The sequence below is a fragment of the Vespula vulgaris genome, chromosome 17 (assembly GCF_905475345.1).
Source record: "Vespula vulgaris chromosome 17, iyVesVulg1.1, whole genome shotgun sequence".
Classification (NCBI taxonomy): domain Eukaryota; kingdom Metazoa; phylum Arthropoda; class Insecta; order Hymenoptera; family Vespidae; genus Vespula; species Vespula vulgaris.
In genome coordinates this window covers 978,642-994,534 of record NC_066602.1, presented here as the reverse complement: position 1 = coordinate 994,534, position 15,893 = coordinate 978,642, and the positions used below count along the sequence as shown (strand labels likewise).

Here is a 15,893-nt window from a genome sequence, read left to right as displayed (position 1 = left end):
GTCTACATATTGATGAAGTATCTATATCTATTTGTGAATTATCAGGCATATGATTTAAAATATAATAATAAAGAAAATTAAAAGATAAAATGTAATCAAACCAAAAATTTATATAAAAAAAAGAAGATATTAAGAAAAACAGCAGAGGAATATGTATCTGGAAAGTGTACCATCCGATATCGATTTCATATTTTCATATATTTCCCTTGTATTGATATGTGTAAACTCGGCTATAGATAAATGTTTCATCTCTCTTTCTTAAACAAATTTTTGTTTTAATTTATTAAACAGGTGAGGATCAAAAAATAAATTTAAAGTAAATGAAGAAAAATTAAAATTAAGTACATACATTCTTATATGATACTATATAAGAGAATAATTCTAGAATTTCAATTCACATTATTAATTATCCTGAAAACGGATAATAAATAAATAATTCGTATAAATCACATTTCAATATAGGTCTTTGGAGAGAGATAATAATAATAAGTTCAGTATGAAGGTATTTGACGATAAGTATGGGAGAACGTATCATGCACCTGCAAATCATTATACCTCGAAACATTCATTAACATGAGAGTTCGTGATATGCAGCAAATTAATTGGTCCAAATCCCTATATTACTAAAGATGTATATTAATTATTATGAATATTATTTAACTTCGTGTCGTGAATATTGTGATAACCAATTTGGAACCATGATTTTAACGTTTCTTCTTTCATGAATTATACTAAATAATTATTAAAACTGGTATAACGTTGACCTGGTCACGCAAACGTACAGTGAATATTCGACGCATAATTTAAAAGTGTTCCCTGGCTAAAACTAATATCCTGAACAACGGCAAAGCTATTGATCGTCCCTACGTGTTGTATCATTTTGCAAGGTATATCTCCCTCAGGTGCATTTCAAGTTTTTTTGATCCATGTTCCGCGTGAAACGTCGGACGACCCTTCAATAAATCTGTCTGTCGATAAATTAATATTCATCAAGAAATTCATTTCCAAATCCAATTAAGCCTTTCCGAGTAGTTCAATCGCGTAATAGGAAATTTTGATTGTCTTACGTAAATGGCGTCCAATTAAAATACCTTAAAGAGATGAAGTTGATATTAGGAAAGAGAAGTGACAAATGATTTTCTATGAATCCATATTCTTTCCTAATGCGTTATAAAAAGACACAGATGTGTAAAAAAGAGATTGTCATCTTCAATAATAGAAAAAGAACAGAAAGTGATATAACAAAAAAAATTGTCAAACAATATTCTTTGCTCCAGATTAATTCTTATTCATAAATATTTTTAACGACAAATAAAGGAAGAAACATATTAGCCAATTTTCAGAATTCTATAATTGATTTCTAATATCAAAATGTAAAGAGAAGGAGGGGAAAAAAGAAACGAAAGAAATTAATTTCCTCGTAACGTATGACCATCTTGGTTCTTTAGCTATATTGATTAACCTACATCAAGTATAATAAACCTGCGCAGAGCGCCATAGTGTTCGATCGATTACGAAACTGGCGGCGACGTGCGGCGTACAAGTACCGCCGTTCGGTGGACGGCGATGCGGCTGCAGGTCATTCCTTCGGTGGTTGTCGAACTAGTAATACGCGAGCGAGTGTGCTACAACAAATATTCGTTCGTGCATACTTCATACGTCCCAGAGATCAGTTATATAAGCAATTCAGGCAGTTGAAGCAATTTCTTCATTCTTACTAGTCATTTGTTTAAGCAATCAATATAAGGTAAATTTGTTAGTAATGATTAGTTCGTTATTTATTATAAAATTTTAATTTTGTGTTATGGAAATGAAACTGACTTTCGTGATCAATAATATCTAAATTATTATTTGTTGCCTTTCGGAAAAGGTACTTTATATCGCTTAAAAGGTTGTAACAAAATTTATTTTTGAGGATAATACAATTAGATGAACAATTGAATGGCTTCAGTAAGTCTTAACTAATCTACGAATTTTATATTGTTTCAGAGATACACTAAACCAACCGAGGACGAAAGCAGTTCCAAGAGCCTGGATGTATTGCAAAGGAGCCGAATTTACTTATACTGGAATTTTAAATTCCAAAGAAGATACAAAAAGTTCAACAACGCTCCACCAGATAATATAACATTGCACATCCAAAGTGAAACACATTTTCATTGACACTTTCTGCTCTTCCGTACATCCGACTATACGTCCTATATGGATAGTAGAAGTCAAGCCAGACCATCAACGAGATTAATATATGGAAACATTTTCCTTTTTACGTTTATGTTTAAATGGAAAATCAATCAATGCTGTGTTTATTGAATGGTAAGATACTTTAGAGATAAGATCAATTTTTCATTCTAAAATGTAATGTGGAATATAAAATCTGTATGATATCTATATATTTTATAATAATTTATTAATATTTTCGTAGATTATATGCAGCCGAAGAAAGTATTTTTAGTTCTAAGTGAATTTATCACAAATATTCCAAATGGAGTGAAACCCAAATTGGAGTAATTATTCGGTAATTTCTATAATATACAAATGAAATTTTTTAAGAAATCTTATACATATGGCTACTGCTGAATTTAAAGTATATTGATGGAATAATAGAATGACTAGTGATAATGGTGTTTCAACGGTTTTTATTGCTTATAAAGCTCGTCGTTCGGACGTATGAGAGCTAGGGATTATTTCGCGTATGACACATACTTGCGTATTACTGGATCGAAAATCACGGGAGGAATGACTTCCCCTGGTTAAGTTAATCCCACGTCGTTTCGTTAGAAGACCAAGTTTCCTAGATTTTAATTTTCTAGTTTGGGGATGAAAAATATCCCCTCTCCTGTAACTATATTTTTATTTTATTTTCCCATCTCCTGTAGACATATTTTTATTTTTTGCACTTGAATGACTTTTTGCACTTATAAAATTATTTCATAAAACTTGGCATCTTCTAATGAAATTGACAATTAAGTTTCTCTTTTTTAATTGCAATATTCACGTAAAACTGTAATTATTTATAATATAATTCGTTATTATTAATAATTTTTGTATTAATAATTTCAAATTATTTTAATAATAATATCAGAAACAATAAATATTGTAATTATCAACATTAATTTCTTTCAATTTAATCGTAATATCATATACGAAATATGTAATGTTTCTTCTTTCGTAAGTTCAAGTTGAACTTAAAAATAGTATTCTGATATTATTTGGTATTACTGATATTACAATTTTCGTACTATGTAATTCGTATTGTAAAATATTCTGTTGTTAAAAAATTTTTTCGTAGGAAGTTATATCTACTTCCATTTTCCTTAAAAGCACTCTCTTCAAATAGCACCTTCTTATCTTGTAAACATATATATGTTGCTTAAGTTACCCTAGAATTCATTTCCGTTATTGCACGATAATAAAAACAAGTATGCGAAGAAAATCTCTTGTCGTATTTCTTTGTTTCCTAATATCATCATCTTCTCTTTCACATATTTCCTATTCGAGAGAACCACAGAGTTAGTAAGTGATTTGGGCGGTGATTGAACCGCTACTTATTGGGAATACCGTGTCTCACTTGAATTTTCTATTGAAATGATGTTGTTATCCCGGGAATACTGTTAAATCATGCGTTTATCATTCACGGTACGTCCATCTATCGTGTCATCGTTATACCAACAGCTTAAATAATTATTCAACATAATTTAAAGGGGGAAGAAGTATATTGTTCAATGTTCCAAATTGTTTGTCAGAATATTCAGGTCAAGTTATTAGAAATAATCAGTAACGGAGGTTTTTCAGAAATACAAGTATTTGGACGAGTTAATTTATTACGTCGTTGAAATACATTTCGATTGGGATTTAATGAAAATGCATGTACACGTTGCGTTCTTCCATACGTATCGTCAAGTACTTTCGGCTTAAACGATTTGTTATAACCCCTCTCCATGCACTCCATGCACAGTGCTCGTTTGTTCACTCATGCGCACTAGGTCATGTGGGCGGGAATACGCACGCGGTACTGTGGGCGTGCGTCCGTATATCTCCTCCCTTATTTTGATAAAAAGGAATGTGTTTTTTCATTTATTTTCCTCTCGTCAAACCAATCCTGTTCGATTGACCTTATTAATTTTCCAGGAAACGAATAATAAATAAGTAATTCGTATAAATCATGTTTCAACATAGGTCTCATTTCTTGATAAATAATGTTAATATATCAAAGAGAAGACTCGAGTACCTTTAAATTGCTACTTCCTGATGCATAACAGTTATTAGAATTAAAGGATTTTCACGTTAGCATGACAAAATAGTAATCCTTTTAATATTTCGACCTCTTTGATATTTTATTCTGGTTAAACCTACTACAGAATCTTCCGAAGATATTTAAAACGTTCAATTAATCTTTTAGTATACTTTCTAAGAGTCCTCACTATATATTTAAATATTTGAGTCAACATTCAGAATTTTATTTCTATCAGAAAAACATGTCCAAATCTACTGGAAACCCTCTGAAACGGACTTTCGCTTCAAGCAAGCGGAAAGGATGATTATTAAAAAACGAAAACTAATAGGATTAATCACGAAAACAAACGATACCGGTTCGATTGGCGATATGTATCCCTCGAAGACAAATTGTTTCTCCGTTTGTCGCTTTGTATTCTCGTTCTCATTGAATCATGTATCTCTATTCTAAGAGATCATGTATCTTTATTACAACTGACTGACAAGCCAGCATTTCAACTTGTATCAGCTAAAAAAATCAACCAACATGTTGGACTCGTCAATAGGCAGTATCATAGGAAGAGCAAACACGGTACAATATCATGGAAGAGGCAATAGCTGCACAAAGGTTCGCTCTACATACGATCATACGATTAAATCGCGTAAATGTATGAACAAACATGTCCTAAAACAGGTAACTCTAATTATATTTTCTTTTCTGTTCAATATAATACAATAATATACCCAAGAGGAAGTGCGCAGTATAAAATATAGTGGAAAATAATAATCAAAGACTATACAACTTTCTATCGTATATTATAAAACGTAGTTATAACATATTATTATATACGAAATTGTATAATACGATCTATACTGTAGCGTCTCGAATATAGCTCATCTATATCTATACAGAATTATGCGATTATCTAAAACATGATAAAAGAAAAAAAATCCTATGAAAATAAATTCTTGCGTCAATATTAAACGATATAAAACTCAAATATGGTTAATCTATCCGAGTGCATATTTTCTAAAATGATATAAATGATTTTCATTATCGTGACTGACTGGGAGCAATTATATTATTCTGCATCATCCCTCTTCAGAAACTCCTAAAAACTTGTTTGAACGAGAATATGGGCTCAATTCAGAATAAACGGCTATTCAACCACCGCATATAGGTAGTAAGCTCTCTAAATGGTGGAGCGAGCATTGTTTCCACTAATTATTTTTCGTATATTAACGAGGGTATCATCCCTAGTAATTCCTTCCAAACGTTCCCGATAATTTCGGATCCTTACTACAGTAAAGTGGACATATTTTTTTAGGTAGATGCATTCATTTCCATTTTAATTCTTTTCTCTTCTTTTGATTCTCCCCATTCCTTTCAGTCACTTTACTTCGTAAAAATTTAATTTTACATAACTTCTTTTGAAGGAGGGAATTTTTTTTGGTATGTAATTATTCATACATACATATTTTTCGTGACGAAATGTGTTGGCATTACGTAGAAAGTAGGATTAAAAACTGTATTTGGAAGGAAAGTAAATTTCAAGAAAAGGCTGTCTTTCTGCAACATTTATAACTTATATTTTGATGTAATAATAGATACAATAATAGTAAGTATAATAATAATGATATTAATAAGTATAATTAACCTCTATTATAATGAGGGAATTATTATGTCCATGTTAAATTTCATATGCGCTTATTGAGAAATTAAAACATTCCAGCAATATATTCGAATAATACGAATATCATGTTACTAGAAATAGAATAAAATTATTGTTATCCTCAGTTATACGCAATGAAAAGTAACCGATTGGAAGAATATAACATTTTGCTTCGAGTTAATTAACAGAAAAACGCAGTGCACGAATTATTGTATAACTAAAAGTATAATTTGATAACTTTTTAAATTCTCCAATCAGGAGTAAATCTTTAGGAAAATGTAGACGATATAATCCTACGAATCTACCTAAGAACTGAATCATTCACACGGTATACAGCTCTGTAAAAGACCTAATAGGATATTTAAATGATGCATCTAAGTAGAGAACTAAATTATACAAGTCATCGTATGATTAAATTGTCCGCTTGGGTTGACGAGATGAAAACAAATGAAAAAATACCTTTCTCCTTTCCATGATACGAGAAGAGAAATAACCACACTCCCTCATAGGATCACACAATCATCTCATCCACTTGAAAACGTTAACACAGGCGCGAATGTACACACATGGATGAAGAGAGATAATAATAATACGTTCAGTGTGAACGTATTTGAAGCTAAGTATGTGAAAACGTATTACTTGAAAATCATTTACCTCGAATGAATCTTTCCATGAGAATTCGAGCTCCCCAACAACGGTAGAGCTTTTTATCGTCCCTACGTGTTGAATCATTTTGCAAAATATACCACCCTCAGGTTCATTTCAAGTCTCTATGATCCACGTTCCTCGTGCAACGTCGGACGACCCTTCAATAAATCTATCTGTCGATAAATCTATCTTCACCGAGAAATTCATTTCCTCCCAATCCATATCCAATTAAGCCTTTCCGAATCGTTCAATCGCGTAATAGGAAATTTTGATTGACTTACGTAAATGGTGTCGAAATAAAATACGTAAAAGAGATAAAGATGATATTCGGGAAAAAAGTGACGAATGATTTTGTATTAATCCATATTCTTTACTAATGCGTTTTAAAAAAAGACATATGTGTAAAAAAGAGATTGTTATATTAAGTAATCGAAAAAGAACAGAAAGTAGTATACCAAAAAAAAATTGTCAAACAGTATTCTTTGCACCAAATTAATTCTCATTCATAAATATTTTTAACGACAAAAACAAGAAGAAACATATTTGCCAATTTTCAGAATTCTTTAATTAATTTCTAATTTCAAATTGTAAAGAAAAGGATGGGAATAAAGAGACGACAGAAGAACATAGAAGAGCAAGAAGAAGAATAATGATACATCCAATTAAAAGAGATCAATAGAGAAATTCATTTCCTCGTAACTTATGAGCATCTTGGTTCTTTCTGTATATTGATTAATCTACATCAAGTGTAATAACCCTGTGCAAAGGGCGCTATCGTGTTCGCTGGGTTAAGAATCCAAAGCGTTGTGCGGGGTATAAATACCGTCGTTCGGAGGACGGCGATGAAGCTGCAGGTCATTCCTTGGGTGATTGTCGAACTAGTAATACGCGAGCGATTGTGGTACAACAAATATTTGTTCGTGCATACTTCATACGTTTAAGAGATCCGTTATACAAGTAATTCAGGCGGTGGAAACAATTTCTTCATTCTTACTGGTCATTTGCTTATACTATCAATGTAAAGTAAATTTGTTAGTAGTCATGAGTTTGTGATTTATTATAAAATTTCAAGTATACATTATGGAAATGATACTGATTTTCGTGATCAATGCTATCTAAATAATTGTTTGTTGCATTTCGGAAAAGGTACTTTATATCGCTTAAAAGGATGAAACAAAATTTATTTTTGAGGACAGTACAATTAGATGTACAATTGAACGACTTCCGTAACTCTTAACTAATCTACGAATCTTATAATGTTTCAGGGATATACTAAACCAACGGAAGACGAAAGCAGTTCCAATAGCCTGGATGTATTGCAAAGGAGCCGAATTGACTTATATTTGAATTGTAATTCCAAAGAAGAACAACGCTCCACCAGATAATATAACATTGCACATCCAAAGTGAAACACATTTTCATTGACACTTTCTGTTCTTCCGTACATCCGACTATACGTCCTATATGGATAGTACAAATCAAGCCAGACCATCAACGAGATTAATATATGGAAACATTTTCCTTTTTACATTTATGCTTAAATGGAAAATCAATCAATGCTGTGTTTATTGAATGGTAAGATATTTTAGACATAAGATAAATTTTTCATTCTAAAATATAATGTGGACTATACAATCTATATCGTATCTATATACCTTATAATAATTTATTGAATATCTTCGAAGATTTTATACAGTCGAAGAAAGTATTTTTATTTACAAGTGAATTTATCACAAATATTCGAAATGGTATTAAACCCAAATTGGAGTAATTATCCGGTAATTTCTATAATATGGAAATGTTATTTTCTAATAAATCTTATGCAAATAGCTACTGCTAAATTTTGAAGAAGATTGATGGAATAATGGAATGACTAGAGATAATGGTGTTTAAACCGTCTTTGTTATTTGTAAAGCTGTTCTTTCGGAAGTATGGTAGCTAGGGATTATTTCGCGTATGACACACACTTGCGTATTACTGGGTCGAAAATCACGGAAGGAATGACTTCCCCTGGATTAGTTAATCCCACGTCGTCTCGTTAGAAGACCAAGATTCCTAGATATTAATTTTCTAGTTTGGGGATGAATAATTTCCCCTCGCCTGTAACTATGTAGTTATATTTTTATTTCCTTTATGCACTTGAAAAATTATTTCATAAAACTTGGAATCTTCTAACGAAATTGACAGTTACTTTTCTCTTTTTTAATTGCAATATGCAAGTAAAACTGTAATTATATATAATATAAGTAATTATTATTAATGATTTTTGTATTAATAATTTCAAATTATTTTAATAATAACATCAAAAATAATAATTATTGTAATTATCAACGTTAATTTCTAGAAAGTAATGGTAATATCATATACGAAATATGTAATGTTTCTTCTTTCGTAAGTTTAAGTCATACTTAAAAATAGTGTTCTAATATTATTTCATATTACGGGTATTACAATTTTCATACTATATAATTCTTATTATAAAATATTTGGTTGTTAAAACATTTTTTCGTCGGAAGTTACATCTACTTCAATATTCCTTAAATACATTTTCTTCAAATATCACCTTCTTATCTCGTAAACAAATATATATTGTTTAAGTTATCCTAGAATTCATTTCCATTATTGCACGATAATAGAAAAAATGTATTCGGAGAAAATCTCTTGTGATATTTCTTTATTTCCTCATCTCACCATCCTCTGTTTCACGTATTTCCTCTTCGAGAGAACCACACAGTTAGAGAGTGATTTGGGCGGATCGAGTGTTTGCGCTGCTACTGTTTGGGAAATCCGTGTTTCACTGAAGTTTCCTATTGAAATTGTGCTGTTAGCTCGGGAGACTTAAATTTTGCGTTAAATATTCAGGGTACGTTCATCTCACCGTGTGTATATATATAATATTTATGAAAAACGCTAATAAAATATTACGAATATTTTTTAACTACATGTCGTGAATATGATGACAAACAATTTGAAACATGGGATTCAACATTTCTCCTTTTTTAATTATAGCGAACTGTTACTTAATTTATATCGATGGAATAACGATGATGCGAACGTGGACTTTTTATTTCACGTATAATTTAAAAGTATACTCCTGCTATCGTTATTATTTCCAAAAATTTTGAATCTTTTAATCGTCCCTGTATGTTAAATTATTTTGTATGATAAACCTCCCTCAGTTTCATTTCCATTCCCCTTCGATCCATGACCCGCATGGAACATCGTACGATCCCTTAAAAAATCATTCTACGTACAATCGCGTATACCCTCCAACTAAAGCCGCTTACGTTTGGATCCTTTGGAAGAAGTAAATCCCTCCCATTTCCTCGTACTACCTTCCGACGCTTTTTAAACTAACGCCCTAATGGTCTTTCCAAACTTCGTCGTCAAGCACAAATGTTTTTTCTTCTTTTTCCTCTTCCTAGGTATTCCCAATCACATAATGCATACATGAACTATCGCTAACGATGTTCCTTCCTTGGTTAAAATTCTATCTGCATCTTGAACCGCTCTTCTAATTACACGATCCAATGCACTCTATTATAAAAGATGAAATTAATATAGAAAATTGGATAAGATACATGACAAGTTAATTATATCTGATCTCTTCGTACCTCGTTTATTAAAATTCAATATTGATGTCGATGGTTGCTAGAGTAATGCTCTACCAGTAGCAACATGTTTACTTCTATACGTCGGATAATATGGTGCCTCTCTCATCAACTTGAGTTCCATATCGTTTACAAGTTTTTTAATAAATTCGTGAGCAGCGTCAGCTACCTCCGCCCCTTTTACGATCTGACACATTAAATGACGAATGACATGTAACGCAAAATTCTATGAAAAAATATTGAAATTTTTATTCATATATTATTATTCACCTCCTCTCTTTCATCGAACATCTTGCTTCCCATATCAAATATTCTTCTTTACAAAGGTGAAAAATATATGGGTTCTTGAATTATACACATTAATATAATACATATATGCCAGCTAGAGTTAAGAGACTTAATGTCCAACTCATTAATAGAAATATTCTCGTCGCTATCATAAAATCTGCGTAAAAATTCAATAAATTATTATAAAACATCCCTATGATACAGATTTTATATTCGACAGTACATTTAAGAACAACAAACTTGTACCTTATCTCTAAAATTCGATAAACAAACCATTGACTGATTTTCCACTGAAATATAAGAAGAAACAGAAAAACGTTTTCATATCATAATCTGATTGATTGCATTTGTACTATCCATGTAGGAGTTATCGCCGGATATAAGGAAGAACAGGCCAAAGTAAATATGTTTCACTTCGGATATAGAATACTTCATTAACACGAGGTAGTGAAATTTCGTATATCTTGTTTGGAATTATAATTCAAATATCCCTCAACTCGGGCCTTTGTAATACTTGCAAGCTATTGGAACTTTTCCTGCTTCCGCCTTCGTTTCCTTTAGTATATCTCTGAAACAATTTAAAATTCGTAGATTAGTTCAGACTTACGATAGACATTCAATTGTTCATCTAATAGTATGCATGTATAGTTATCGAAGGCAAATCGGATTACGCCATTTTAAGTGATGTAAAGTATCTTTTCCGAAAAGCAACAAACAATAATTAAGATGGTATTGATCACGAGAATCAGTTTTATTTCCATAATATATAATTGAAATTTTATAATAAATTACATACTAATGCCTACAGATAAATTCACCTTACATTGATAACAGAAACACAAGACTAGTGAAAACGAAGAAATTGTTTCCACCGCTTGAACTCCTTGTAAAACTACCCTTTGGAACGTATGAAGTACACACGTAACAAATATTTCTTGTACGACACTCGCTCACGTATTTCTAGTTCGACAAATTCCGAAGGAATGACGCACAGCTTTATCGCCATATTCTTACAGGCAATTCATACCCCACAAATCGCTTTGGGTAGTTTACCTAACGACCATGAGGGAACCCTCTGCACAGGGTTTTATGTAGGTTAATCAATATTTCCTATCATACGATTGAAAGAACCGAAAAGGTCATAAGCTCTGAGGAAATGAATTTCTCTATTGATATTTATTGATTCGATGAATAATTATTCTTTTTTTCTATGTTCTTCTTTCGTTCCTACTTTTTACAGTCTGAAATTAGAAGTGAACTAAAGAATTTTGAAAATTTCTTCCTGTTCTTGAGGTTAAAAGTATATATCAATAAAAATTAATTTTGAGTAAAAAATATTGTTTGACAATTTTTTTCGTAATATTATTTTCTATTCTTCTTCTATTACTTAAGTTAACACTGTCTTTTTTTACACATCTCTCTTTTTTTATGACGTTGTAATGAAGATTGTATTCAGGGAAGACAATTTTTTTTTCGTGATATTACCTTTTTCCTACGTATTTCATTTGAACACGACTTACGTAAGTCGATTAAAATTTCCTATTACGCGATCTAACGAGCCGAAAGAGCCTAATGGGACATGGATTAAGGGGAAATTGATTTCTCGACGAATATTTTTCCCTTCTTAATTATCATATGGTATAATCGACTTTGTATATCTGCGTATTTCGACATGGTCTTTTGCTTCAACTTTATCGATCGCTCCCTACAAAAGATTAATACTGATTAAAAAAAAAAAAATTAGTTTTCTTGTTGATATTATCTCATAATAAAAATATCTTGTGAACGTAATTATACATTTTTTGATTGCTATCTGTCAAAATCGACCAGAAATGTTTCTCATGCAAAAAATATTGTTTTCCCTATTTCTTTTGGTCATATTAAAAATAATATCATTGGTGAATTTCTCAGCATGAGAAGTATTTGCTTTTTCGTTATGATCCATTATATATTTCATTATGATCGTTTCAAATTCTTCACCTGTCATGGAGTGCCAATCATTTAAATTTCGAAGTTGTCGGATGTTATCATCGGAAGCGTTGTGCATTAACATTTTTACTTTTTTGTTACAGTTCTTAGCCAGTGATATGACGCCTTATATTTTAACTCGAATATAAAAAAAGGAAGAAAAGAAAATGTATATCCATATATCTTATGTTTGGATAATGAAATACATAGTATCGATCGGCAGTATTCTATTATCTAAAGTCATCAATAGTTTCCAAAACGTTTTAGAGCTTCCTTGTCATATTATCAATCGACGTGCTGGGTTTGGAAAGAAGGCTTTTTTCAAACCCAGCACGCTTCCTGTTCAAACATCGTCCTAGTCTTTACGTGAACCGTAGTATTGATTTCCACACCATCTTCATTACATGATCGAAATTAACCAGCAAGAAAACAAAACATTTATAAAGGCAGTGACAAAAATCCTTGACGAGGTTAATATGGCATTGTTTTATAAAGCTACATTCGAAGGGTTATAGGAGGAAAAGGAATATATCTAATTGAAAGGATCCAAACTTTAAGAATTTAAAAAAAGGCTTTATTTAGAGGATGTAATCGAATGTGTTGAGTGATATTTGTCAAAGAACAGTTCGCTGTTGCAAACGGAATCTGGATTAAAATGGAATTGAAATGGTATTCAGCAAGGTTTATCTTTGAAAATGATTAATTCTGCATGTACGATTAAAAAATTCACCGTTTTTCGGGATATTAATGTTAGCCAGGGAACTCTTTTAAATTATACGTCGAATATTCAGTGTACGTTTGCGTCATCATATCAACGTTATACCGGCTTAAATAATTATTTAAACCATTTGTTAAACTAATTATTAAAGTGATTGTCATAGTCAGTTCAAATAATTACTTAATATAATTGAAAAGAGGAGAATTCTTTAGTTCAATCTTCCAAATTGGTTATCATGATATTCACGATATGCACTTAAATAATGTTTATAATATTTAATGTACGTGTTCAATAATATAGGGATTTCGACCAACTAATTTGCTGCTTATCTCGCATTCTCGTTTTAATGATTCATTCGAGGTATAATGATCTGCAGGTGCGTAATATTTTCCCCTATATATATCGTCAAGTACCTTCATATTGAACGTGTTATTATTATTATATTCGTGTTATTATTATCTCTCTCCATCTGGGTGCGTACTTTTGCGCATGCGTGAGCTTATTCAAATGGACGGGATGATTGTGCGATTCTATGGGCGCGTGTGCGTATAACTTCTCGCGTATCTTGAAAATATGCCAGGTATTTTTTCATTTGTTTTCCTCTAATCAAACCAAGCATACATTTCGATAATACGATAACCTGTGTAATTTAGTTATCTACTTAGATGCATGACTTAATTAACCTGTTAGGTATTTTCCAGAGCGATGTACCACGTAACTGATTCAGTTCTTATATAGGAACGTCTACATTTTCATAAAAATTTACTCCCTGTTGGAGAATTATAAAAATTATCAAATCATACTTCTATTTATTCAATATTCCGTATACTGTGTTCTTTTTTTTTCCATGCACAACATTTTTTTTTATATCTTTTATTCCATTTGATTTCCCCTATCGATCACTCTTTATACTAATAAATTTCGATCATTTTACTTTGTAAGAATCGAATTATTTTGCTATTTACTAATCCACATTTATTCTTTTTTCGAGAACAGGACGTTGGCATTCCATAGAAAATAAAACTCGGAAGATTATATTCAAAATGGAAGATAATCTTATGGAAAAGCTATCTTCTTACAACACTTTTATGATATGCTTTAAGTCGGATGGTTGATCGAATAACGATAGCTTGAACAAATTATAATAGATTTCTACTATGTCGATAAGTAATGACTAACCAAGTATTACGTCAGTGTTATCTGTCCGCTCATTGAGAAGTTAAATCATTCCGATGATAAATTCGGAAAATTCAAATATTATGTTACGAAAGATATGATAAATCACTGCTATACTCAGTTACACGTAAAAAGAAATAAACGACTGCAGAAATATAATATTTCCATAGGAACTAACTAGTTTAGAACATAATATATCAAGTATTTGATAAGAAGAAGTACGATTGGATCATTCATTTAAGTTTTCCAATAAGAGGTAAATTTTTAGGAAAATGCAGTCGTTCGAATGAAAGAACTGAAACAGGCGTGGTACATCGATCTGCAGAAGACTTAATTAAATGTGCAGGTAATTAGATAATGGATTTAAAATCTAATTGAGTTATACAGCCAGTCGTATCGTCCAATTGTCTGTATGGTTTGATAAGGGGAAAACAAATGAAAAAATATTTTTCCTATCTACAAAATCAGACTGGAAATATACGCTCAAAGGAGCGAGCACTCATTTCTTCCACTTGAACTGGCATATTCAAGCGCGCATAAGAGCACTCACGGATGGAGAGAAATAATAACGAATCGTTTAATTCGAAGGTACGCGACGATACATATGGGAAATTGTAATACGCAAATGCATTTTCATCAATTGCCTATTAAAACGTATTAACAAGAGAATTCTGGCTACGCAGTAAATAAATTTGTTGATATTACAATATTACTCTAAAACGTAAATTAATATTCTGAATATTTTTTAAGTACACGATGCGAATGTTATGACAAACAATTAAGAAAATTCATTCAACATTTCTTCTACTTTCAATTTAATCGAATGTAAATGAAATATTATGAATATTTTCTCAGTACACGATACGAATGTTAGGACAAACAATTAAGAAAATTAATTCAACATTTCTTCTACTTTCAATTTAATCGAATGATTACTTAATTTAATTTGATGGAGTAACCATGACGAGGTGACGTAAACTTGGAACAAGTCGATAAATCTTTTGTACATCTACAGGTTTAATCATTCCAAAAGTTAAACCTATCTTAAATTCATTTCGGTATTTTTAAACGTGAACATAATATTTACAATCACCTTCCACTTCTTCATCCCCTGTATCACCTTTTTCTTCTTCTTCATCTTCGACATGGATTCGCAAATCTTTTTTGGAATAATGTTAATCGCCTTAATATTTTCTTTGCCGTTCCTAATCTCACTCATGGCATTGAAATAAATATTATTACGGTATATATAACTTTCTAACTAAATGCTATCCAAATTAACATTAGTTCGATATCCAAGAACACTGTTAACGTTAGGATTGATCTCCATTTTCCCTTTTCGACTGCTTTGAATTCTTTTGAGGGTGGAACAAGATGTAATCAAAAAACATTCCGCGAAGAAATCTTCTTTCTTACAAAGGAATATACCCTCATTAAAGTAAAAATTTCACTTTGACCCACGATCCGCACGAACCATTGGATGTCCCTTCGAAGGACCTTTCCGGACTCAATCGATTATACCCTCTGACCGAAGCCGCTTACCTTCTGATCCTTTCAAAGGAGTATATTCCCTAGCCTCGTACCACCATTCGAGAGTAG

At 31.4% G+C, this 15,893-nt stretch overlaps 4 long non-coding RNA genes across 8 annotated transcripts in view; 2 read left to right on the top strand and 2 right to left on the bottom strand.

The window, feature by feature from the left end:
• The window catches only part of LOC127070148 (uncharacterized), an 82,342-nt gene that overhangs the window by 20,654 nt on the left and 45,795 nt on the right, over window positions 1–15,893 (bottom strand). The gene's annotated exons all lie outside the window — the stretch shown is intronic.
• LOC127070091 (uncharacterized) overlaps window positions 1–15,893 on the top strand; it is an 82,380-nt gene that overhangs the window by 57,670 nt on the left and 8,817 nt on the right. The window lies entirely within an intron of this gene.
• LOC127070137 (uncharacterized) lies at window positions 1,580–3,433 on the top strand. Its single transcript, XR_007784219.1, has 3 exons — window positions 1,580–1,747; window positions 1,990–2,313; window positions 2,423–3,433. It is a non-coding gene; the product is annotated as an uncharacterized LOC127070137 (long non-coding RNA).
• LOC127070108 (uncharacterized) lies at window positions 7,234–15,837 on the bottom strand. Of its 4 annotated transcripts, none has more exons than XR_007784112.1 (6): window positions 15,388–15,837; window positions 10,679–11,000; window positions 10,415–10,589; window positions 10,148–10,331; window positions 9,821–10,070; window positions 7,234–9,340 (listed from the first exon to the last, which is right to left on the bottom strand). It is a non-coding gene; the product is annotated as an uncharacterized LOC127070108 (long non-coding RNA). The 4 variants fall into 4 exon arrangements; XR_007784113.1 differs by adding an exon at window positions 11,251–12,137 and having other exon boundaries at window positions 7,234–10,070; window positions 15,388–15,815; XR_007784111.1 differs by adding an exon at window positions 11,256–12,137 and having other exon boundaries at window positions 7,234–10,070; window positions 15,388–15,815.